The 23,440-nt window shown below is 39.9% G+C and overlaps 2 protein-coding genes across 4 annotated transcripts in view; one reads left to right on the top strand and one right to left on the bottom strand.

The window, feature by feature from the left end:
* The window catches only part of NPY1R (neuropeptide Y receptor Y1), a 42,064-nt gene extending 40,820 nt beyond the window's left edge, over window positions 1-1,244 (bottom strand). Inside the window, exon 1 of the mRNA XM_072120375.1 lies at window positions 928-1,244. The gene's annotated coding sequence lies outside the window, so the exon portion shown is untranslated. The remainder of the gene's footprint in view (window positions 1-927) is intronic.
* Window positions 1,245-2,525: 1,281 nt separating this feature from the next.
* NPY5R (neuropeptide Y receptor Y5) overlaps window positions 2,526-23,440 on the top strand; it is a 45,644-nt gene continuing 24,729 nt past the window's right edge. The window contains exon 1 of one of the 3 annotated variants that reach the window (XM_072120351.1): window positions 2,526-2,815. The gene's annotated coding sequence lies outside the window, so the exon portion shown is untranslated. Of the gene's footprint in view, window positions 2,816-3,693; window positions 3,805-23,440 lie in introns of those variants that run through there. The other 2 variants (XM_072120359.1, XM_072120365.1) reach the window with 2 other exon arrangements.

Genomic DNA, 23,440 nt, shown 5'->3' with positions numbered 1-23,440 from the left:
TTTCAGATAGTACAAATATCCATTTTCAAGGGTTTGTATGATGTGAAAATACATAGACAAATGATAATGAGTGCATCGATCTACCAATAAACCATATATCTTGCACAATGGATTGTCATTACAATACATGTCACATAAACCTCATACAAATGACTGACATGTTCGACATCCAACAGTATAACAGACGGAGCTGTGATCAGGGTCACATCATACACAAAGGGTCAAGGTTCTCTCTGAACTTATGGAATAAATCACTAGCACCGAATCAATATACTGAAAAAAGGTAATTACCCTTGTGTGTGTGTGTATACATGTATATATTTCTTTATATACATACATATATATATTATAAAAATATTACATACAGTATACTTGCAACCATGACAATAGAGATAAAATCTACATATCATAATATATTTTCATCTGCAGAGAATCACAGAAATTCGACAATTCCCCAAAGCACAATCTATGCTTTACAGACATAAGTTTCTATATCATATTTACACCTGGAATACATTCACTCCAGTGTACTGATCCTTTCAGTGAACTATATAATATTCAGGTGTCATTAAATAGACTGAAATTGCTATTTGCCCAGAAATCATAGATCAGAAAGCTGTTACTTTCCTACCCTCCAAGGAGTGACCAGGTTATAATACTGACACAGATCAGGTGTCATATACAGTATCTGCACCTGACATGCACAGTGTCACTCACTAATATACATACATGCATTACATTACTTCCAATTATTCTATGGTCCTGCTAGATGTAGGCTGGAAACTGTCTTCTTTTACATTGAGGAAGCCCCACAAAGATGTCACAAAGATGCATCTGACACTTGAGGAGTAAACACATTGCACAGAACATGTCCCTGAACATAGCAGAGTTACACATGAAGCTAATATCAGGGTATAGTCACTGTACCTTGCTGAGACTCCTGCTCCTGTGCAAACCAGTGATGGATATGTGGGAAGATAGATGGGAAAAGCATGTACAGAAGGGAAAGCAGAATGGGGCATAGCTCCAGTTATCTCCCTGCTCACACTGGGAAGATTGTGGAAGATGAAGCGACGCCCCTTAAAGCTCAGCTCCACCTTACACAAGCATCATATGCAGATCTGCTCCAGAGCCATCACCTTCCTTCACATTACCCATCTGGGGGAGTGTTGCTTAGTAATCCTGAGAGAAATGCAATTAGATCTAAAACCATGAGAAGAATCCTGCAGCAGCTGACAACAGCTTCCAAGTCTGTGCAAGTTTCCATCAGTTTCTATGTCCCTGCAGAATGTTTGCAGGTCACTGCCCCCTAGCGGCTCTGCTTATGTATTCCTCTCATATCTATTCCTAAAGTCACTTCTGCTACCTGGACTCTGATTTGTAGGAGTTAAGTCCAATCTCCTACAATAATGGCAGCAGTGCATAAGACAGATATAGATATAGATATATCTGTGCTGTAAATCATAGAAAAGAAGCATAAAGCCCAAGCCCAGAATCAGAAGGGGTCACAGAGCTGACAGCCAGAGATATGATCAGGAAACAATGGGGTTTATCTACCTTCAGCACCTTGGACAGCACCTCCAGCTTCCTTCTATAATCCATCAATTTCACTTTGATAGGATGAGTTTCTTATCATGTAATATAAGATAATGCTTTGCTCCAGGCTGTATTGTAGCCAGGCACAGACGTGTCGCTTCCAAGTACCAGCAAACATTCTGTTCTATAAATTCAGCTCAGTCCCTGATGCCAATTAAAGGGATCCCTCATTAAAACCAAAGCCACTGAGTATTTATTTGTGCAGATACAAGGACCATTTAATCTATGACCCTTCCTTATCAGATGGATATTATTTTGTTAAAAGGGAAGTTAAACCGTAATTGTAAAGAATGTCTTCTTTACCTCCTTCCATGTGAAGACATATACAGCACTGTATGCTGCAGGAATTGCTATAATATGTAATGAATGTGTATGATTTCCACAGATCCCCCCTCTTCCAGACTCTCTGTACATATCTATCCATCAAATGCTTATAAGCTGTCACGATGATTTCAGATGAATTACAGTACATAGCACTGGCTGCAATAGACTCATTAGAGTATCTCATACTTGTCTGAGGATAATTGTTACATGGAAGAATCTATCACACATTATAGTTCTGTCCTATATTGTGCAGTCCGATACCTAGGACGATAGATAGATAGATAGATAGATAGATAGATAGATAGATAGATAGATAGGTAGATAGATATGTAGATACCTTGTGCAGCACACAAAATGCTATTAGATAACAGTACATTAAAATCTGGAGTTTGTATCAGGTATCTCACTGTCTATTCATTATAGAATATACCATGTAAATAGAATAAACTACAGGGCAAACATCTATTCTATCTGTCTTACATTTAGATGTGTTTCTGATTCTAATAAATGTATTATTGTATTTAGCCGCCAGATGGCAGTCGTGAACAGATACATTATAGACAGATACATTACAGAGCTTAGAAATTCAAACTTCCATGCCCTCCAATGCTGCATTCACTGTTATTTTAGGTTGTATTTGCATTATTTCTGGGGTCACTAAGCAGCACAGCCTAGACAGGTAATGTGGAGGGGATGTCTATGTAAGTAGCTCAGCTTGTCATGTTTTGGTGTAAGGTGGAGTTCAGCTTTAAGGGGCGTCGCTTAATCTTCTACAATCTTTACAGTCTCAGGCAGAGAAATAACTGGAGCTATGCCCTGTCCTTCCTCTCTGTTCCTCTACATGCATTGTCCATCTCTCACTCCAGAGATCAGCTGAAACAGTGATCCAAGGCAGGTACAGTGCTTGTTCATCTAGTATTAACTCTTCTTCCCTCTGTCTTGTTTCTAGGAATTCTGCATTTTAGCTACTAGTCAATAAACATTATCTGATGGCACTTTGCTACTTTCCAGTGTAGTTAGTGGTCTGTACTTGCCTGCTGCTCACTCATCTGTCCCCATGATGCACATTCATACATTTTTCATACTTTGTAAAAGATTTGCATATCAGTATCTCTGTTACCTAGATGGCTTTATGTGTGTGGCTATTCTTCCTGCTACATTGTACCAGAGTTATTCAAAGTGTTCGTGGCTGCTGTTCAGTTCTTGGCTATCAGACTCCATGTTCTCATTATCCCTGGTACAATGGACTGAGCATTCATGTGTTCATAGCGTAGGAGATGGCTTTCAATGAGCTAAGTGTGCATTAAAATGTGGACCTGTCATCTGTAACAGTTTTATACCACTGAAAACTAGTTATGTATAATACTGTGTCCATGGATTTATTCTTAGAATATATAATGCAGTTAGATTGTTAATTCCAAGACAAGTTATATAGTATCTCTTATGAATTATTACCGTCTTTCTATATATTCCATATCCATGTTTATTTGTTCCACTTCTTTCCAAGGATTTATTGTGATTTTGCATAATATTTATTCATATTATATCAAATGTCATTATACTTTTGGGTTGCACTTACCTATTCTTACCTATTACGTATTCTGAAGTTTTAAAAGTGCTTAGTGTGTATAGTAAGTAGGGGTTTAGTTCGGTTAAAGTGGTAACAGGATAAAATATTAATCTCAGCAGTAGTTCAGAACATAGAGAAGAGGAGATACATAGCATCAGTCTGTGTCACTTTGCTTTCTAGTCAATGGCAGTTGTCATATATATGTTGTCCCCGGTGATCATTTAGAAGCATCACTCAGGTTCTTCTAAAATGATGCTGTTGTTTGGAGAAATGATTCACACTGATGAAAATAAAGATGTTTCTTCTAATGAAAGGTAATATGTTAATTTGAAATGAACTTTCCTCCAAAATAATATGCTCTTAGATAAATATTTTATCTGGTATATGCTAGTTCTTTTGCAGCAGCTTTTTTTGTTCACTTTCTCCTTGACATGTTGTTCTGTAGTGATCACAAGAGCTTGCATATTATGTGCCCCACTGGTATCTCCATTGACTCTCACTGGAATATAAATTGTTCCATGTGGTCGGGGGAATAAGATGTGGTAAGGAATCCGTGGACACATTACTTTAGCTCCCCAGTTGATAATGTACCAGCCGGAGATATCAGCCGAAGGCACAGGCCTCATTACTCTGTGTTTCTACTGCCCCATAAGACATGTTTAGCAGGTTATTAAATATTTGTTTCGTACATGAATTGTACAATGAAATAGAAAAACCATACACTAGGCAAAATAGTAAAAATATACAGTGGTGGCCAAAAGTATTGGCACCCCTGCAATTCTGTCAGATAATACTGGTTTTCTTCCAGAAAATGATTGCAATCACAAATTCTTTGGTATTAATATCTTCATTTATTTTGCTTGCAATGAAAAAACACAAAAGAGAATTAAAAAAAGTTAAATCATTGATCATTTTACAAAAAACTCCAAAAATGGGCCGAACAAAAGTATTGGCACCCTCAGCCGAATACTTGGTAGCACAACTTTTAGACAAAATACCTGTGAAAAACCGCTTCTGGTAACCATCAATGAATTTATTACACTGCTCTGCTGGAATTTTAGACCATTCTTCTTTGGCAAACTGCTCCAGGTCCCTGAGATTTGAAGGTGCCTTCTCCATTGTGAGATCTCTCCATAGGTGTTCTATGGGATTCAGGTCTGGATTCATTGCTGGCCATTTTACCAGTCTCCAGTCTCAGACCATTTTCTAGTGCTTTTTGAAGTGTGTTTTGGATCATTGTCCTGCTGGAAGACCCGTGACCTCTGAGGGAGACCCAGCTTTCTAAGACTGGACCCTACATTATCCTGCAAAATATGCTGGTAGTCTTCAGACTTCATAATGCCATGCACACGGTCAAGCACTCTAGTGCCAGAGGCAGCAAAGCAACCCCAAAACATTAGTAAACCTCTGCCATGTCTGACTGTACGGATCGTGTTCTTTTCTTTGAAGGCCTCTTTTTTGTCCTATAAACTCTATGTTGATGCCTTTTCCCAAAAAGCTCTACTTATGCCTCATCTGACCAGAGAACATTCTCCCAAAACGTTTTCGGCTTTCTCAGGTAAGTTTTGGCAAACTCCAGCCTGGCTTTTTTTATGTGTAAGAAGTGGGGTCTTCTTGGGTATCCTACCATACAGTCCCTGTTCTTTCAGACGCCAACGGATAGTACGGGTTGACACTGTTGCACCCTCGGACTGCAGGGCAGCTTGAACTTGTTTGGATGATAGTCGAGGTTCTTTATCCACCATCCACACAATCTTGCGTTGAAATCTCTTGTCAATGTTTCTTTTCTGTCCACATCTAGGAGGTTCGCCACAGTGCCATGGATTTACACTTCTTGATGGAGTGTGATTTAGTTATTGCCACCACCTGTTAGGTGCCATAGGTAAGTTACAGCTGCTGTTAATTACACAAATTAGAGAAGCATCACATGACTTTTCAAACAGTGCCAATACTTTTGTTCTTTCCTTTTTTGTATCCAATTTGGCTTTTTGAAAATTCTTTATGTGGTTTTCCATTGAAGACAAGTTAATTAAAGATAATAATACCAAAGGATTTTTGATTGCAATCATTTTTTGGAAAAAAACTGAGTATTATCTGAAAGAATTGCAGGGGTTCCAATACTTTTGGCCACCACTGTATACACTCACCGGCCACTTTATTAGGTACACCTGTCCAACTGCTCGTTAACACTTACTAATCACTACACTTTCTAATCAGCCAATCACATGTAGACATGGTCAAGACAATCTCCTGCAGTTCAAACCGAGCATCAGTATGGGTAAGAAAGGTGATTTGAGTGCCTTTGAACGTGGCATGGTTGTTGGTGTCAGAAGGGCTGGTCTGAGTATTTCAGAAACTGCTGATCTACTGGGATTTTCACGCACAACCATCTCTAGGGTTTGCAGAGAATGGTCCGAACAAGAAAAAACATCCAGTGAACGGCAGTTCTGTGGGCGGAAATGCCTTGTTGATGCCAGAGGTCAGAGGAGAATGGGCAGACTGGTTCGAGCTGATAGAAAGGCAACAGTGACTCAAATCGCCACCTGTTACAACCAAGGTAGGCAGACGAGCATCTCTGAATGCACAGTATGTCAAACTTTGAGGCAGATGGGCTACAGCAGCAGAAGACCACACCGGGTGCCACTCCTTTCAGCTAAGAACAGGAAACTGAGGCTACAATTTGCACAAGCTCATCGAAATTGGACAGTAGAAGATTGGGAAAACGTTCGGATGGTAGGGTCAGAATTTGGCGTCAACAACATGAAAGCATGGATCCATCCTGCCTTGTATCAACGGTTCAGGCTGGTGGTGGTGGTTTCATGGTGTGAGGAATATTTTCTTGGCACTCTTTGGGTCCCTTGGTACCAATTGAGCATCGTTGCAACACCACAGCCTACCTGAGTATTGTTGCTGACCATGTCCATCCCTTTATGACCACAATGTACCCAACATCTGATGGCTACTTTCAGCAGGATAATGTGCCATGTCATAAAGCTGGAATCATCTCAGACTGGTTTCTTGAACATGACAATGAGTTCACTGTACTCAAATGGCCTCCACAGTCACCAGATCTCAATCCAATAGAGCATCTTTGGGATGTGGTGGAACGGGAGATTCGCATCATGGATGTGCAGCCGACAAATCTGCGGCAACTGTGTGATGCCATCATGTCAATATGGACCAAAATCTCTGAGGAATGCTTCCAGCACCTTGTTGAATCTATGCCACGAAGAATTGAGGCAGTTCTGAAGGCAAAAGGGGGTTCAACCCGTTACTAGCATGGTGTACCTAATAAAGTGGCCGGTGAGTGTATATCAATCTTTATTAAGGAAATATAATACACAATATATAAAATTGAACAAAGAAAGCTCTGATACAAAGCATCACCCCTGGTATCAAATATACACATTTACACAGTAAACTGGACACAGATTCCTACTAAAATGGGCATCGTGTACACAAAGCGAACGTGTCAACAAAGACTAATAATAAATTATAGAATAAAGACTAGTTATAGCTATAGTTGTAGACCAGTGGAAGGGTAAACAATGTGTTTTACCAAGGCCTTCTACTGGGGATATGATGCCATTGACGAAACATGTATTGGTTGTTTCCTCCTCCCCTGGTCCACAACTGGTCTTTATTCTGTGATTCATTGTTAGTGTCTGTTCACATGTTCCTTTTATGTATTTGATGCTCCATGTGGAAAATTGTGTATGGTTTACCATCTGTTGTGTTCAGTTTAGTGACTGAAGAATATGTGGAAAGATATAATGATCCACATTTATTAAAGTGTTTGCACCAAGTTTCTGTCTGACTTTGCACTGAAAAGAATGTGCAAACTGCACATGTATTTATAAAGTTTTGTTTCACGGCTGCACTGTGTCCAACAGAAAAAATGTGCACCTAAAGGGGCTTGTTAGTGCTAAGTCAGAGTTTGCACCACATTTATTACTGACGTGCCAAAATTCTGTGTGTATCTGCTGTATGAACAAAGTACACCAAAAAAGTGCAGTGCTCTTTTGATGAATCTGGTGCCCCCTCCAAAAGCAAACTGTTTTGATAAATGTCAGCCATTGTTTATGCTATTTCATTAATAAATATTGATATATAAAGTTAAAACCAGAATATATATATATATATATATATATATATATATATATATATATATATTTCAAGAAAAACCGGCAGCACTCCAAGGTAGAGTCAAAAAGTGACGGGATGTCTTTATTCCGTGTGCAACGTTTCAGCTCACAGGGAGCCTTTGTCAAGCATTCCTCCAAAGTAACAATGGTAATTTTGGACAAACATTTCAATTTAAGTTTTCTAAGACCACACGATTTGACATGGGACATAACGCTTGAAAAAGCTGGTTAATTCAACAATATGTGTGGGTAGCTAGGCTTTTGAGGCCATCCCCCACGGGGATGTGAGAATGTTACTTGGATTTAATAGTGCTATTAAGCAATTACTATTTGGAAACTGATATTGATAGGAGTGTTTTTGTTTGTAACATTGGGGTCCTCTGATGTTGTATGTGCTCCCCCTGATACAACATGTGGGGTGGCCTTAGCCTAATAGTTTCCATATTATATTAACCATTCCCTGTTGTTCAATTGATTTAAATTATAAATTTTTTAAATGTCTGCCCCAACATTGTGGTTTTCTTGGCTTGAATAAAGATTGGCTTGAATAAAGGCCATCTACAGGGAAAGGGGAGGGGTAAGGGCAGAAGGGGAATGACTCTCTGGGTTAGGGGGGTAAATGTGGAGCCCAGTTTCTCATGTCTAAAGGGGACCACAGTACCAGATATAGAGGGTATCCTGGACCAAGCAATGCTTGCTACATTTTAAGAAACAGGTCAATTTTCTTCCCAAATTGTAAAAATCTTCTCAAACATCATAATTTTGGTGACCCCCAGCCTTGACCTGGGCTGCTGATAAGTTAGGAGTTTTTCAATTAGTGGCAGTGTGTATTCATACAAATATAATGTATACAAATATAACTTTGGATAATAATAAGCAGTGTGCGAGCAAAACATTGCAACTACCATATATGATTTATTGAGCATGAGGCTCCACAACCTCTGAAGCTAAGAAGAGAGGAGTTGGGAAAGTAATTATCCTAACAGGGACCATGTATGCTGTAGTATTTTTATCAAGGTCTCAGCCAAAGTAACATGAACACTGCCTTTGGCAAATTAAGGCCCCTTCCACACTTGCGTTGCAGATCACGTCAGAGTTTGATCAGGGTGCGATCAGGGTTTGGTCAGTGAAAAACGCACATTTTTCATCAGAGTGTAATCAGTTTTCAGTCAGAGTTTGTTCAGTGTCTCAGTTTTTCACGCGCGTTTTTGATGCAATTTCAATGCAATTTCAATGCGTTTTTCATGCGCAGAAAATGCGTGTGAAAAGGACTCAGGACTGAGCTCTATCTTTTCTATGGCAATTGATGCGTGAAAAACGCATTGCACTTGCATTGGACTTGCAAGTGTCTCAGAGTGCAATGCGTTTTTGATGCATCTCCATAGACTTGTATGGTGCGTTTTTCACGCGCATGACTTGCAAAAGTAGAGCATGTCGAGATTTAAACGCGCGTTTAAAAAAACCTGCGTGTGCGCATGAAAAAAAATGCAAGTCTGAAAAGACCCATTGATTACAATGGGTCAGAGTGCAATGCAAGTCCTACGCATCAAAAGCATGCACAGAAAACGCGCGTGAAAAACGCAAGTGTGAAAGGGGCCTTAGTTCATCAATTTTCCCATGTTTATAACAAAAGTTGGAACCACATGTACAACTTTTTGATGTAGTTGAGAGAACTGTGTAATGAATGCTCTGAAACACCATGAGATGGTGTTGAAAAATGTCTGTCTTCCTGCTTAGTTGGAAGTTGCTTATATTCTGGATAATTTGTGTTTTGAAATTCGGAAGGTTGCACTTGATAAAAGCAGTGCACCACTGAAAAGTCGAAAGAAAGATAAATTACATGTGTTGAGCCGCCAAAAGTGGAAAAGTGTGAAATTCTTTAAAAAAATTACTGAAGAAACATTCCACAATTATCATTCCGGTATATATATATATATATATATATATATATATATATATATATAAATCTATACCAAAATCCTTATAGAAATAAGCAAACTGTTATTTAAGGGCCTGATTGTGGCAACAAGTAATATGAGTATAATGTTACAAATGACTCCTAAACAGCAGAGAGTCAAGGCAAGAGAAAATAGAACCTAGTACTGTAAATGGTACAAACATTCTGGGTCTGCAAACTCTGCTCCTCCCTTTAAACTGAACCATATGGATCAGTTATTTGCTATTTATGAGACAGGTCCATAAACTGAAGTTATAGGTGACAACCTCTCCACAATTCTGCATAGTAAATAAATAATTATTATTTTTAATTATTGTAGGACCTCAGTTGTCATAAGGCTATGGCCGACCTTGCTACTGTTGGTGGCATTGAAAATAAAACGTCATGCCTCATTTATGCCTTCTGTTCTCAAATTGTCCATCTTCATACTGTACATTAAAAGCAATTATACATAAACTGCATAGGACAATGACCTGCAGAAACGGTTAGATTGGAAGAATGAAAAGGCTTAAGAATGTTTATGCAAATTGTAAATGTGTTGCTTTGTCTCTGCACTCTACATGTATGACTTTTGTTATAGAACTAACATGGAAGTAAATGGGGGATGTCAATTGCCCTGATTATACTTCTGGCACAGAACAACAATAGAAATTTTACAGCCATTACCACAGGCTTTTCTGACGGCAATATGCATTTTATACAGCAGGAGATTAAACAATGGGATTTGAATGTCATAGACATTTTAACCAGGTAAAAGATCGACAATGTAATTGGATCTCATAGATAAGGCTGTATATTATTTTATATTTATTGATATTATTTACCTATTTATATAACACTGTAAAAATATGTAACCATGTGTGAAACCACGTTTGTATTTTTATATTTTAGAAACTACATTCAATAAGAAGTAATATATCCTGCAATATTCCTCTTAATAATAGACACTTGCCTTTTATGTAGTGGGTTTCACATTTATATCACAGACAAAGCAGACAACATTACAATAGAAGATAACACCTCCATAGAAATCCCTATCATTGCTTCGACAACTTGTAATAGATGATGGCACAGCTCATTTAGATCTCGTATCTGCACAGAGGATGCCTGGAAAACTCTCCACAGACCTTAATGATTTGGCTCCAGACTATTTCTGCTTATGGCCAAGGGACTGCTGTAAAGCAAATCACTAAATGCTGTTAACAGAGCACAGAGCAGTGGAGAGGCTCACACATGATGGCAACCCCTAGTAAAAAACCTACAATCACAAAATTAACCCATTCCTTACTGGGCTCTTTTCCATTTAGTGTTTCCATTTTTTACTCCCCTCTTTCCATAAGCAATATCTTTTATTTTTTAATTTACAGAAGTATATGAGATTATCTGCAGGACAAATTGTAATTTCTAGTGGTAACATTTTATATTTTGTTCATTTCCATATTGGGAGATATATTGATCCTTTGATTGTTCTTTTTTTTCTCTCTCTGAAGAGAATCTGCTGCCAAAGATGTCTGGCGGTGGTTTTAATACATTTTCAAAAATTAAACGAATGTGTACGAAATTTTTTTTTCAAAATTTGCCATTTTCTGACGCTAATAACTTTTTCATACTTTGGTGCGTGGAGCTGTGTAATTTTTTTTGTGAAATGAGCCAACGTTTTCATTCCTACCATTTTCAGGACTGTGCGACATTTTGATCACTTTTTATTACATTTATTATTTTATTTTTATTTATGCCATGTAAAAATGTATAAAAGTCGCGTTTCGGACATTTGGGCACCATTTCCACTTTTGGAGGTCACCGCCGTCAATAACCTGTTTTATATTTTGATAGATTAGGCATTTTGGAATGCGGCGATACCTGATGTGTTTGTGATTTTTATTTATTTATTTATTTTTTTCACTATTTCTTAGACTAGCTAGGGTACATTAAAGGAAACCTACCACTTGTAGTGGCAGGTTTCCGATGGAAATACCGAGCACCAGCTCAGGGTGAGCTGGTGCCGGAGCTTATTTTAGTTAGTGTTTTAAACCGCGGTATTTTAAACTTTATAGCCGGCGCAGGCAGGTACGCGCTGGGCGCTTACCATGCGCGCGGCTCTCATTCACCTCCCTGCGCCGGCTATAAAGTTTAAAAAGTGTTTTAAACCGCGATACCGCGGTTTAAAACACTAACTAAAATAAGCTCCGGCACCAGCTCAGCCTGAGCTGGTGCCCGGTATTGCCATCTGAAACCTGCCACTACAAGTGGTAGGTTTCCTTTAACCCTAGATGGTCCAATCGTTCCTACCATATACTGCAATGCTACTGTATTGCAGTATATGGTGTTTTTGCATACGATTCTGCAGAAACCATGTAGCCTCGGGTCTGATGATCTGATGAAGACCCGAGGCTGTCATGGCAACCGATCGTCCACCCCCCCCTTCCCCCCCCCCCCCCCCCCCCGATGACGTTCTGGGGAGCGAGGATCGAAAGAAACATGTTTTAAGTGCCGCCGGCAAAGAAAGGGTTAACACCCACAATCAGTTCGAGCATCGGCCGCAGCTGATAGCGATGGTTTTTTGCTGCAATATGCAGCAAAGCCCATCTCTGTATGAAGAGGGCTCAGCCCGTGTATCCGCCGCAGAGTGTGAAGGGGTTAAAGGGGTTATCCGAATAAATAAATAAATTAGTGACTAGTGATAAGTGGGGCGGGCTTTTTAAAACAAATAGAATCAATCAAACCAATCTACCATCAAAATCCATCATGATAAACCAGGGACACTATTTGTTATCCATGGCCTCCTTCATTCTAAATAACATTTTAGAATTATGCTAATGAGCCAAAAGGGCTCTTGGCAACGTTACCAGAGCCCCCCCACGTGTTGCAGCTTCACAGACTGTTAAAGTATGCAAGGAGTACTTCCCCCTCCCACTGTGTGCTGAAAATTCCTGTGCTGCAGTGAGATTATAGCAACTGGGGGAGGAGTAAGTGCTGAGGGAGCCAGAGGAGGGAAGACACTGTAACAGTCTGTAAATATGCAGCACAGGGGGGCTCTGGTAACACCCTCAGAAGCCCTTAAGGCTCATTAGCATTATTTTTACACTGACAGTACAAGGAACAAGGTCATGATTAGCAAATATAAGAATATTATCACAGCTATTGTGCATGAATGTATAAGTAATTGCCTCAGGTTTATCATGCAAGATTTTGATGGTAGATTTGATGTGTAGATTGTTTGGATATTACTAACCAGTAAGATGAAACCTCTCAAAGAGACCTCAAAGAGTCTTCACCTGTTGCAAAGGAGTTAAGATTCTGAACACAGCAACTTATTTAATTCAGTGATTGGTGTTGAACGAACCCAAACTGTAAAGTTCGGGTTTGTACCATCAGTCATTAGAAGTTTGAGTCTGGATTCAGCTCAACCACTCCCTCCCCCGTTGAGTCTTTAAATGCCTCTGGCAAAGTCACCAATGGCTTCGAAATGACCACGACACCGTAGCGATTGCCTGCAGCGGTGAGGAGGCCCATAGCTATGGTGCCCTGAGGCCTCTGTGGTTTGCAGTCCTAGGGAGGCCAGCAGCGATGGCAGCCGTCTCAATTTGGTGATTTTGCTAATGTCATTTAAACAGTTAACACCCATGTGTTAAGGTGAAACTGCAGGGTTTGGGTCCGGGTTCAGTACCCAGACCCGAACAGGTTTTTAAATTTCAAACTCATATTTTAATGGATTGTTGATACTTAAAAAAATGCAGGGGTAGAAGGATGAAAGTTATATCTTATGAGCTACAGCTGTACAGTAACCTGTTGAGGTTACTCTGCTATCTAAAAAGGCATCTACAACAGCTGCATAATCTAACATGCAGCTGCAAAGTGTGATTTTGCAATCTGTAAGATCTGTGTCTTCCCACGGTCATTTACAGGGATAATATGAAGCAATTTAAAGAAATTGTAAATTAGATTGTCAGGGAAACAGAAATGATGTTTGAGCTAAATTGAAATTGGTGGTGTAGAGATAATAGTTATAATCTGTAGAAATTACGTTTTTGAAATTTTGATTATGATTTGTAAAGCGTTGATAGGTAGATATGCAATATAAAACTATGCTAAACTTTTACTTTCAGAAAAAAATCCACTATAATAAAATGAGTTTCATTTAGCATACAAAGATGCTGACTCTCAACACCCATGTATTTAAGAGCCCCTCTAGAACCTTTATAACTCCTCTACTGGTTCCTGAGGGTGCGGTCACACGTCACGTATAACAAACACATTGCAACTGCTGAAGAGTCAACAATGAGTTAACTGTTGTGTTTTATAAACACAAGTGTTAACAGCTGTTTAATAAGGCAAATCTCTCTTCAGCAGTAGCAATGTGCTTTTAGTTTCTCTCTCTCTCTCTCTCTCTCTCTCTCTCTCTCTCTCTCTCTCTCTCTATATATATATATATATATATATATATATATACTTATATATATACATATATATATATATATGTATTCATCAATGGAATATAATATGGGCACTGTTGGTGGCAGCCTGGGGCCCAAGGCTCATTACCACCCAACAAGTTTTATACTACCCGCTTGAGATAAAGAGAGCCCTGAAATTCCTAAACCTATGTGCTGACTCTCAACATCCATGTATTTAAGAGCCCTTCTAGAACCTTTATAAGTCCTCTACTGGTCCCTGAGAGTGCGGTCACACGTTGCGTTTAACAAACGTATTACAACTGCTGAAGAGTCAACAATGAGTTAACTGTTGTGTTTTGTAAACACAAGTGTTAACAGCTGTTTAATAAGGCAAATCTATCTTAAGCAGTAGCAATGCGTTTTTTAAACGCATGTGCTAAACGCGACGTGTTACCGCACCCTTAACTTCAGTAAGCAAAAAGAAGGGACCACTCCCATTTTCAAGAAGCTTGATTCTGGTACCACATGTAGGCAGTAAATTTCAAACGTTTATAAAATCTTAATACCCTCTGACGAAAACATTTTATACAGATAAATGTGAATATTGCTCAACTTCTCAAGTCTATCATTCAGCTATACAGTCTGAGCAACACACTCTCACCACTCCACAGAATTGGAAGTAGAAGATGATTTGGGATTTATCTACACTGTCCGTCAGCTTTTTCTGTAGAAACAAATTTCATTGGCTGTTTTTAGGAATAAGTCGATATGTCGATAGGTACAATAATCCTGTAGTCGAACTGATTCATAAATCAGTTGAGGAATTTGAAAGCATATACAAGAACATGGATACTACAAGAAGACTTCCCACCATAGCATAATGTACAGATGTAAAAGACGCTACTACGTTGGTGTCCTGCAGTAGGTTACAGTATATTCTTATGTACTGAAGAGCTGTATTTCTAGAATGGGAGAGAACCAAGTGATAGAAAATTCATTACTTTTTATTTTCAATCCCATGTGTTGGATTAAGACAGATTTCAGTTTCCCAGATGAAACCATAGCACTATCTTAAGCTGCTTGTATATTACCTGGAAGTGAAATTCCTGTAAATCAATACACTCTGTTTCACACTTAACCTCAACCATGTTGTAGAGCCATTGAGAACTGGGCTTCATTTAATGAAGGAATTTCACTGTTCATCAGTGTCTGTGACAGTATTTGAGCCACGGCTACATAGAAGTCTTTGCTCATGACTCAGAAATGGATGTCAGATATGATATGGAAAAGGTAAAATAGCTATGCACATATGGCAGTCACCGTTAACATATAAAGCAGTAAGGGTATTATGAATCTTGGTTATGTTCCCTTTTAGATCAGCATATTTTTGTGATATGTCAGTATGTGGGGGCTTATTATCAGAAACGTGGGTATTCTACAGTTCTTAGAGATTGGAGCAGTAAATCTGTTAGCTTAGTATCACAGTAAAATAACAAGATGGTTTTAATGATTTGTTAGAGGTAAATGTTAAAATACATTGGAATGGGGAAAAAATTAGCCAGTGGCTCATTGTAATTAATACTGTGTAAAATGCCATATACTGCAATACAGTAAAGCTCTATGTACAGATGGGAAATATTGGGGCTCATTTACTTAGGGTCCCCAGTCCGCACTATCGTCGGAATACCCAACAATTTCTTATGTGCGCCACATTTGACAGGGGTTTTTGGCCCATGGCATCGGATTTTGGTGTATTAGCGCCGGCTATCACGTGACACAAATCGAGGGGCGGACAACTGCTGGATTTAACAAACCAATTTGTGTTGCAAAACACGCACTTACAAGCACTAGGAAGAAGAAGGTGAACTTCGGCTGACCTCAGCGGGGAAGCGACTCATGCAGGAAATCAGGCGCATGAGCTACGTGAATTGCACCGGACTTCATCTTCGTCGGACCGTCTGGATCGGGGATCGCGACAGGACCAGGTAAGTAAATTTGCCCCATTGTGTCAAGCTTTATACACGGTGCCTTGTGTTACATTCATGACATGTGACCAGTAACATCATCGCAGGTCTCTCAGCCTTCTAAGAATAGCAAACTGCGCACCATGTATGAGGTTACATGAAATCGCAGCAGCCTCCATGGAGATGGAGAGGAGTAGAAATCCATGGAGGCTGCTGTGACTGCACGTGGCCAGATGCATGTATGGGGTACAGTTTGCTATTATTAACCCCTTAACGCCGAAGCCACATTTCACCTTCCTGACACGGCCCACTTTTTCAAATCTGCCCTCTGACACTATAAATGGTTATAACTTTGGAACGCTTTAACATATCCAAGTGATTTTGAAATTGTTTTCTCGTGACACTTTGTACTTCATGCTAGTTAAAAATTTTTGGTGGTATGTTTTGCATTTATTTATGAGAAAATCAGATATTTGGTGAAAATTTGGAAAAATTAGCAATTTTCGAAATTCAAAATTTTCTACTTTTTCCACACATGAGTCATAACACCAAAAAACGTAATAACTAACATTCACCGAATGTCTACTTTATACCTCTGTGGTTTTTTATGCATGCTCTTATTTTTGTAGGATGTTATGTGCTTTGAACGTTAGGTGCAATTTTTCACATTTTCATAAAAAAAGCAAAATCCTGCTACTGAGGGACCTGCTCAGGTTTCAAGTCACTTTGAGAGGCCTAAATAAAGTAAAACCCCATAAATTACTCCATTATAGAAACTACACCCCTCAACGTACGTAAAACAACTTTTATGAAGTTTGTTAACCCTTTAATTGGTTTACAGGGGTTAAAACAAAATCGGATGCAATTTCGAAATTAAATTTTATTTGGCTAAATGAATGTTTTTCATAAAATGTACAAATTCTCAGTGGATAAAATTCCAAAACGCTCTTCAAAATTTGATCCCCAATCTCTCCCGCGTATAATAATACCCCATATGTGGTGGTAACCTCCTGTATGGGTACACGCCAGGGCATCGAAGGGAAGCTGCGCCATTCAGAGAAGATTATGCATTGTCACTTTTTATTGGCTATACAATCTTTATTTTTTGGGCAATTTGGACATATAAGGGCTTATTTTTTGCGACATGAGATGCACTTTACAAATACTTCATTTAAGTGGGTCTGTAGCTTTTCGATGAGATTTTATTAACTCTTTAATGTATGGAGGAAAAGAAAATTGTCAATTTGGGGGTTTCTTTTTTCTTGTATATTTTAGGGGTCGTACACCATACACTAAAAATACTATAATATTTTCATTCTATAGATCACTACGATTACGGTGATACCTCATTTATATAGTTTTTCATTTATTTTTACAATTTTACTGGAGAAAAACTAATATAGAGGAAATCTCATTTGTTTCTGCATCGCCATCTTTTCGGGAACTTAACCTTAATATTTTTTTGGTTGACAGAGCTAGTTTAGGGCTTATTTTTTACGTGTTGAGTTGTTCTTTCAATTGGTACCATTTTGGGGCACATAACTTTTTTTTTATCACTTTTTAGAACATTTTTGTGAAGGGATTTTATGAAAATTTATATTTTTGGCGCATTTTTCAGGTTTTGTTTTTACGGCTTTCACCGTACGGGTCCAATAATGTTTCTGACGTATTTTTAATTTATTAGATGTGTATAGGGAATGTTTGTGTTTAGGGGACTTTAACTCTATTTAATTAATTATTTTCATTAAAAATTGTGTTTTTAACTTTTTCTCTTTACTTTTACAGGTTAGCTTGAACAAGTGATCCACTGATCACTTGTTCAAGCTATTCTTCACCTAATACAGTGTAATACAGATGTATTACACTGTATTATGTGACACACTGAGCCTGCTGCGCAAGCTCAGTGTGTCACAGCCGGGTCCTGCCAGGAGGCACGGACCCGGCACCCGGAAGAAGATCGCGCAGCCCCGGGCACCGGCAGTCCCGGGGCTGCGATCAGAGCAGCGGGACCCCCCCCCGGTAAGCGCCGCGGGGGGGGGGTCAGAATCCTGTTAAATGCCCCTAGCACGCCGCGGTCAGCGCGACTGCGGCGTGTTAGGGGTTAACACCCGTGATCGGAGAAATCTCCGATCGCGGGTGTTAGAGGAGGGTGTCGGCTATAATATATAGCCGACACCCGCAGCTTCTGGCCCCGGCTCCATTCAGGAGCCGGGGCCAGAAGTTTGACGTACTATTACTGCATATTGCGGGAACGCACCTCCCGCCATGCAGTAATAGTACGTCAAATGTCGGGAAGGGGTTAAGAGGCTGAAATACCTGAGATGTCACTCAGGTCACATAACATGACCTGTGACTAGTAAGGAGGCATAAGGCGTAGGCAGTAGATGGGAGGGACAGGCCTAGCAGGAAACACCCTCTGATGCCAGGTAACATAAGATAAAAGGTATTTCTGCGGATGTAAGCAAATGATTTTTAGCTAAAAGAAGGGTGTCAGTCAATTAATAGTGCTCTATAGGAACCTGTCACTAGCTGTCAAAATGTGATGTGAAAATGATGTGACAGGTTCCCTTTCAGGGGTTAGCGCTCCAAACGTTAAATTGAATGGTCTAAGAGTAGGGATGAATCTCCAGGTTGGCAGCCGAACAGCCAGTCCGGCAAATAGATGCCTCTAACAACTAGCTATGGCTATGATTTATAGAGCCTGCTACCTAATTTTGAAGCTGTCAGAAATTAGCATCTCTAAATCCTTCCTGTTCATCAGGTACTGGTGACCTTTCCAAAGGCTTTTTGGAATGTTCTCCATAGCACAATGCTTTGCTGTATTTGAGTTTATATAATATTATTACAATACACACACATATATATATATATATGACATTTATATGACACTAAATAAAAAAAAACAATCCTCCAAAGGCCCGTAGTTAATATCTATTGCCATATACACTTTTTTCTCTGTACCAAACAACTTTTAAAAGAAAGCCTCATAGGTTACTCTAATGAGAATCCTTCCCTGCAGACTTGCTAGAAAGATCTATAGATGTTTTAGAGTTAGACAATACAATTAGTAGCCATAAAACGATTATTAACCATGATCAGAAAAAGAAATGCAGTAGATAGGAATATTGTTTTAAAACAGAAAAAGTAGAGCAAGCAACAAACAAGTTTATATTAAAATTTGTCTCAGCAACTTTGCATGGCCTGTTTCCCCGTGCAAAGTTGCGCAGGCGCGAGTGTGCCGGAGAGCTCGGTGATGTCACCGGCTGAGCTGGTGTCATCTATCTGTGTCTTAGAACTACCACTTTTAAGTGGTAGTTTTCCTTTAAATAATGGCCGACTGGGTCCTGTGAACCATGTCTGAACACCAGTACAGTGTAGGCAGGATGCCAGTCTCTCCGGTGTGGATCACTTCTGGATTAGGATCATATCCATGTTTGTAAAATCCCTACTGGCAGCTTTCGTGTATCTCTGTTTCACATAAAGCTCTGCCCTCCTGGTCATAAAAGTCCAAACATGGACTAAAAATAAGACAAAAGAGAACAATTCATTACAGAATCAAGATACAAAAGACAGAAGGAGACAGACTGCTATGGTGGAATTCAATTAAGACAGCCAGGAAAGAGTAAACCAGGTTTTAGACAAGCAAAGACAGAATGTAATAAAATGACACCTGTCAGGGTATCATCAGCAACTTTTATGGACAGGGAATGGCACTAAAACCTAAATGGGCACAGATTTTACAACTTGGTTAAATCCCACCAACGATTTGGTTGTGGTTTAACTGACTGTGACAGAAACTCAAGAATCTTCTAGGACTTCTTCTGAGACCTACTTTCTCAACTTTGATGAGGTTTGATGAAGATCATTGTCCTCTCGGTAGTTTGAATGATGTTCAAGCGGCTGTACATACGCCCCGCCTACGGTTATGTAAATGTGGCCTTAGTCTCTAAGGGGGTTACAAAATAACCATCAACATTGATTGATATCATGTGATTTCGATGGATGCCAAGTATTCTAGCAATAACAAATGGTGAGACTCATAATTGTCCATATTAAAAGCGCATCTGTGGTATATGAAAATACATCTACAATATAGCTATTACACAGACCAGAAACAGTGATTTAATCACTGGCATTTAATATGTTTCTAGAATAAACTAGGATCCATGTAATTAGCTCTTTAAGACTGAGGTGATTGCTCTTAATCTCAAGGTTCTAGCAGGAATAGACTTCATTATTACATTGGAAATGATTTGCAGGCAAGAGAAAAACCAGCTCCAGGCCCACATACAAGCTAAATAACAGTTTATACAGAATGAAATTGAAGCAGACATGTATCCTGTAAATTATACACAGGATTTCATCGCTGCACATCAATAATTCTGTCTAGATAAATCCAAATACAGAAACAAAACGGCAATATTATACTTGACGGATTAGCTATAAATATAACAAGACAATGTCATAGTTAGTGGCTTAAAATATATTTCCTATCTCTAGGGGAATATCGACTATTCCAATTTAATTCCAGCATTTTAATATAGTAAATAATAGAATGAAAATATATTACCTATTTACCACTGAAAGATACAGTTACCATGCCCTATAAATATTGTGCTCAAAAACTGGTGCTTGTAAATGCCTCTGCGTAGGCAATGCAAACTTGTAAGTACCCCATAATCCATGACCTGGTTATGTTTTCCTCATGTTTGTATATTTCAAATGTAAAAACTTTAAAAAAAACTGGTGCTTATTGCCAGCCTTCTATTAAAACTACAAAAACTAAATATTGAAGCTGAAGAGATTAAAGAAGGAAGGGATATAGTGTTCCCTAGTGCAAGCCTATCCTATGGTATATTGATAAAGATTTTCAACTGAAATGGCCGCTCACCTTGAGTGGTTGTGCACTGATGGTAGGTATATCAGGAGAGGTAGCCACTACCGTGTCCAGTAAAATTCTCACAGAAGATAATCCAAATACGTGGATCCCAACGAGGAGATGCACAGGTGTTTATTAAAAATATCAATATATCAGATTACCTGATGGTAGAGGGTTCTACTCACCTCCCCCTCTTGCCCCGACATTCATGAAATACTTATCAGTGGAACCAAGATGTCATGGGTGCTCCCGCGAACCGTATCGCGGATCGCGGGTACACCCTTGCTCTGCTGTGTGCCTGTCCCCGTCCCCCTGCCCAGACTTAACTCTCCTGGCTGTGCTTTGGGTCCCTGGAAGCACGCCTCCTGCTTTCCAGGCCACGTGCTCCCCCTGCTAGGGTGCGCGCGTGCCGAGTTCTCTGGATTTAAAGGACCAGTGTTCTCCTGATTGGCTCACCCTTTATAATCCGGCATCTCCCTTCCTTCCTGGCCAGATCTTGAGCATTCTATGGAACTTCCTAGGTTTCCACACCTTGCTTCCCACAGCGGTTCCTGTTGAAGTGATTGCCCATCAGCGTTCCCAGATGCTCCTGTCTTCCAGCGCTTCCAGATGCCTCCGTGTTCCTCCAGCGTTTCCGGACGCCTCCGTGTCTCCTGTCTCCAGCATTCCCATAGGTTCCTGGTGTGTCCTATCTTCCAGTGTTTCCAGATGCCTTCGTGTCTCCTGTCTCCAGCGTTCTCATACACTTCCTTCTGTGCCTTCCAGGGTTCCAGTCCAGCGGTGTCTTTAGTCCGTGCCAGCGTTACCAGTCTTCCTCCATGTTCCTGCTGTCACCATAGGCTTGGACTGTTTTCTGCATACCCTGTACCTTGGCTGCCACTGCGGAACTCATACCATCTCCCGCGGCGGTCCAGAGGGTCCACCGGTCCACAAACTTCTCCCTTTCGACTCTTCCCATAGACACTTTTAGTTCTGTTGTATGTGTTACACAAGAGGTACTCAGTGGAGTGCCTCAGGCTCATTTGCATAGTTTATAAAGCTTTATTTCTACAAAATACGGCACTTCTAAAAGATAAAAAAAAGCTTACTGCTGATTGGGATGGGACGGGGAGTTGAAGCATTTACCATCAGGTAATCTGATGGTAGATGTCCTTTAAAATACTCCCAATGCATTAATTAACTCCAGTAGAGCATTTAACCAAGACACAGGTAAAGCCCAAGAAATCAGGGTTAGTTTCAAGCAGTGGCGTAACAATTGTGGTCACAGAGGGTATGACCGTGACTCGGCCCGTTGTTGGGAGTGGCCCAGGGACCCGCCAGCCCAGCGTAAACTCTGGCCAGCCCACCCAAACTCCGCCTGATTCTCCCCATTCACCTCCCGAACTCTGCACCCCCCTACCCGCCTGAACTCCGTGTGCCCCCCTGCCTGAATTCCGTGTGCCTGCCTCGTCCAAACTCTGTGTGCCGCCCCGGCCAAACTCTGTGGCCACTCAAACAAATAAAGAAAACTTTCACCATCTTCTGGCGCTAGTAACTTTTCATACATTAGTGTACGGAGCTGTGTGAGGTGTCATTTTTCTTGCTAAATGAGCCAATGTTTTCGTTGCTACCATTTTGAGGACTGTGTGACCTTTTGATAACTTTTTATGCGAGGTAAAATGGTGTAAAAGTGGACTTGTGAGCCCTCTTCATACACCCTTTGTAGCTTTGTACGGCGGAGAGCGTGAAGGAGATATAAGTATATAAATGTTTGTTATTGTATAAATATGTTTGTACAAAATATGTATATATATTTTTTTCAGGGGAAGGGGGGGCGGGTCCCATTCAGAAGTTTCTCATGGGGCCCAGTCTCTCTCTCTTAAGCCACTGTTTTCGAGGTACTGAAATTAAAATAAAAAGAGTTAATGTGAATGCATTTACTAACTGATGCATTGCTGCTTGTTTCCTCTACAACTGAGCATATTGACATGCGTGTCTATTTTTATCAGTGCCTGTTGAAGTATGCCTTAATGGAAAGAGCTTAACAGTAAACACACATAGGAAACACTATAGTTATTCCCAGTCAACAACAGATTGGCGGCAAAAAAATGTGGATTGTCATAGAGATGACCAGTGTATTTGTTAATTTAGGTGCAGAAACTAGAGATGAGCGGACTTTCCAAAAATTAGATTTTTCAAAAGTTTTTTTAATACAAATTTATATATCACAAATCGTGCATAAAATGCACTACTATTTTACAGCCCTGGGATAATGTAGGTGGGTTTCCATCCATGTACTTTGCTGCAAAATGCAGATCCTAGTCCCCTCTTTAACTGAAACAGTCACAGAGCCCCAGTAACCAACAGTCACACACCCACAGTGGCCAATAGTCACACAGAAAACATTAATCAACACTACCCAATTAGACAACTTTTTGAATTTATAAGCAGTATACTTATCTAGGTATATTTTTAAACGTACTAGTAAAGAGTTTTCTCTAGAGACACTCATATAATGGGGCACATTTACTTACCCGGTCCTGTCGCGATCCAGCGTTCTCCGCCGAGGATTCGGGTCTTCCGGTGATCCACTAAGGTAGTGCTCCCGATGTCCACCAGGTATGGCTGCTGC

The sequence above is a fragment of the Engystomops pustulosus genome, chromosome 1 (genome assembly GCF_040894005.1).
Source record: "Engystomops pustulosus chromosome 1, aEngPut4.maternal, whole genome shotgun sequence".
In the NCBI taxonomy this organism is placed as follows: domain Eukaryota; kingdom Metazoa; phylum Chordata; class Amphibia; order Anura; family Leptodactylidae; genus Engystomops; species Engystomops pustulosus.
This window is presented reverse-complemented; position numbering and strand designations above follow the sequence as displayed.